The sequence below is a fragment of the Budorcas taxicolor genome, chromosome X, assembly GCF_023091745.1.
Source record: "Budorcas taxicolor isolate Tak-1 chromosome X, Takin1.1, whole genome shotgun sequence".
Lineage (NCBI taxonomy): Eukaryota > Metazoa > Chordata > Mammalia > Artiodactyla > Bovidae > Budorcas > Budorcas taxicolor.
The window spans coordinates 57,213,411-57,216,674 of record NC_068935.1 but is presented as its reverse complement, the minus strand read 5'-3'; the positions used below and the strand labels follow the sequence as shown (position 1 = coordinate 57,216,674).

General features: G+C 53.2%; 1 pseudogene; it reads right to left on the bottom strand.

The window, feature by feature from the left end:
* Window positions 1-1,079: 1,079 nt before the first annotated feature.
* On the bottom strand, window positions 1,080-1,866 carry LOC128070602 (melanoma-associated antigen 9-like; annotated as a pseudogene).
* Between the last annotated feature and the right edge of the window lie 1,398 nt (window positions 1,867-3,264).

The window sequence follows — 3,264 nt, the reverse complement described above, 5'->3', positions numbered from 1 at the left end:
TAGGCATCAGAAGGGGGCAGAAAGAGTACCCCCCTGCTAGGCATCAGCTGGATGTTATATAGTCACTAGCAGTTTGTTAAAGAAAGGAATGTCTTAAAACTCAGAATGGCACTAGGCCCCTCACCCATAAGATGCATTTTGGGATAATCTTGGCACCAGATGATTCATCCCGGGCCATAAAATGATTGGCTTGAATCTTGTAGAAGGGCAGATTACCATACAAATAGTTTCGTTTACATAGATTAGGGGAACAATATCTGAGTATAACATATTGGTTTGTCAACTAGGTTCTGAGCCATTAGGCAAACCAACTTGAAGACAGAGTCTGGGGTAAATGCATAGTACATTAACATAGCTTAAGACAAACATTTCCATAAGAAAAATGCATTGGTTAACTTAAGGTTTGAGAATAGTTAACTTCAGGTGAAACCAGGTGTCATTATGGCAACACAGTATTTTAAGAGAAACCTCCTTTTAAATTTGTATAGAGAAGGAAAAAAATATCACTAGTTGTTTCCTTCTGCCTCTTAAGAGAGATAAAAATGTCTGACACTTGCAGCTTATTTCCTCTGTTTGGAGACCCCTGGCCTTCCTGCCTGTTACCCTCTCAGAATGACACACAAGAAGGACAGGAGGATGAATTCACTACAATTACTTTTATCATCTAATTCTTTCCCCATCAATATTACCGCTAAGTAAGCTCACATTTCCAAACAGTTCTGATTCCAATTCGATTGTGTCCCTTTCAGGATCACAAAACAAAATGGAAGAGTTTCCAATCTCTTACAAAACAGCAAAACTCTTGTTCTTGAACTGGGTAAGCACAAACACATTGTGATCAACATCATTCACCAAGCTAACACACTGACGTTTATTTAGCCTTTTGTGAAAACAATCAAAGCTTGAAAAATTTCTAAGGAAAACATGAACCTCCATGTCATCATAGAGAACAGAAGCCCAAAGATGGTATGAACTGGTTCCCCCAACTGGCCCGGGCCCTCACTTCTGAGAAGGCTGACTACTCCCTCTTCACTCACAGAGGGAATGATCAACCTGGCTGCTGCTCTGGCTCAGGCCCCCTATTCCTCCTCCCTCGCAGCCTCTGCAGACAGGAGTGGAAGGCCCTCAAAGCCCTCTGTTTGACCCTGAGCACAAACACCATGACTTGCCACTTGCTGGTCTCCACATAGGCCCAGGGACCCCACAGGCACTCATAGCGAGCAGGGTGGCTGTCAGGCACCTGCTGGTACTCCAGGTATCCCTCTTACAGCCACACTTGTGTCAGCAGCTCCCTGGGCTCCCCAAAGACACAGTGCTCACTCCCAACACACACCGCCCCATCCTGCTCAGTGCTCCCCAGACTGCCTCCTCAGGGGCCAGGTCTTCATTCTGCATGATCAGGCTGAGGACCAGCACCAGGAGGCCGGCCTTGGGCAGGCTCTGCCCACTGCTCAGCATCTCATCACAGGTGAGGCCCAGGGTGGGGACCATGATGTAGATGTGCTCCCTGGGGTTCAAATCCTTCATCTCCATGCCAATGACCACCTGTAGGCACTGTGAGGCTTGAGTGAAGACCACTGAGAAGTGCTCCTGGTTATCCCTGAGGACCTTCTTCAGCATTTCCGCTTGGGAGGTCAGCTGTTTGGCCAGATACTTGTGGAGAAAGAACTTCATCAGGTTAGCCACCATCTCATTCAGAGCTTCCTGGGGCAAGGCCTCTGCAAGGGCAGAGCAGGAGACTGTGGGGGAGGAAGCGGAGGGGGATGCAGCCTCCCCCGCCTCAGCCCCAAAGAGCTGTGCCTCCACAGGGCCCTGGGCCTTGCCTGGGTCCTGAAGGTCTTCCTTGAGCTTGCTCAGCTCAATCATCTCGACCACAAGCATGATGCCTGTGATCAAACCACAGAGTGAGGCATGGGAGCAAATGGGGACAGATGAGGACCATGGGCCCAGATGGTGGATAGAGGGGCTGTGAACAGCCTCACCTGAGAACCACAGGCCTGGGCAGCCACAGGCCATTTGCAGGTCTCCTCTTGAAAGGTGCTCTCAGACCTCACAGGGGCATGCCTCTGGAGTGGCCAGTCCCCTCGCTACCTGAAGGAGGAAGTGAGGTGGCTCCCTAGGGTGTGGTCAGCACAGCCCAAGATTTCTGGGAATGACAAGGTAAGGGGATTAGGCCCTTGTGGGGTCCCCTCTGTTCTGGGATGGGGAGCCCTTGGTGTACACTCAGGGCACCCTCCTCACCTTGACTCGCGGCACTGCCTGGACCTCCTCTGCTCTCTGAACTCAGGACCTGGGCCTCAGATGTCTGCCTTTGCCTCCTGGTTCCTGCAGCTCCTGTGAGAGAAATGGAGGGGGCACCTCGGTGGTATCCTGTGGCCCAGCCCTGAGCATTCTCTGACGGTATCAGGGGAGGACTCTGTGAGGTCCCCTCAGTTGTGTGGTGGGAGGTCCCCTCGGGGCTCCCTTGTAGTACTCACCTTTCCCCTGGCACAACCTGGTCCCTCCCCTCTAGGGGCCTGCAGGGAAACTCAGAACAAGACCTGAGACTGAACAGAAACCGCTGAGGGGCCCCACATGTGGCAACACCTGCCCAGGGTCTCCTGCAGCTTCTAGGCTGGGGAGATGTTCAGTCCTCTGCTCCTCCTCATGTCCTGCCTGGCCTCCCAGCACTGACCACAGGGGCGCGGGTCTGCTCAGTCTTCCATTGGGGTTGGGGAGTCCAGCCTCTGCTGACCTGAAGCCTCTCTGCCCTCTGCCTGAAAAACCCCACCTCCTGAGGTCCCTAAGCCAGAGGTCAAGAAACTGCTCACCCCACTCTGGGCCCTCCAAGACCCTCTTGCAAGGGCCAAGATCCCTCCCTGTTGGGGTCTAACCACCTCAGTCCTTCCTTGCATGGAGCCTAGACTCCAGACAAGACCTGGAAGTGTACTGTCTGCCATTTGGAGGTTCCGCTGCTTTCAACAGGTCCCCGGTCTCTCTGACAGGGATGTCAGGCAATGCGGCACAAGGTCGTCCTGCCCGGGGCCTACCAGGGTTCCCTCTGTTCTGAGATCTGGCTACCCTCAGTCCTCCCTCAGGATCCTCACCTTGACTTCCAGTAGGACCTAGGCTGTGTCCTCTCCCCACCGTAGTCCCTGCTCCTCACACCAGGTCCCCAGTCTCACAGAACTGGATGTCAGGAAATCAGGACAGACCTAGTGTGCACTTCTCACCCCGAGGGCTCCCAGGGCCGATGGCAGGGACAGGGATTTGTGGGGTTCCATC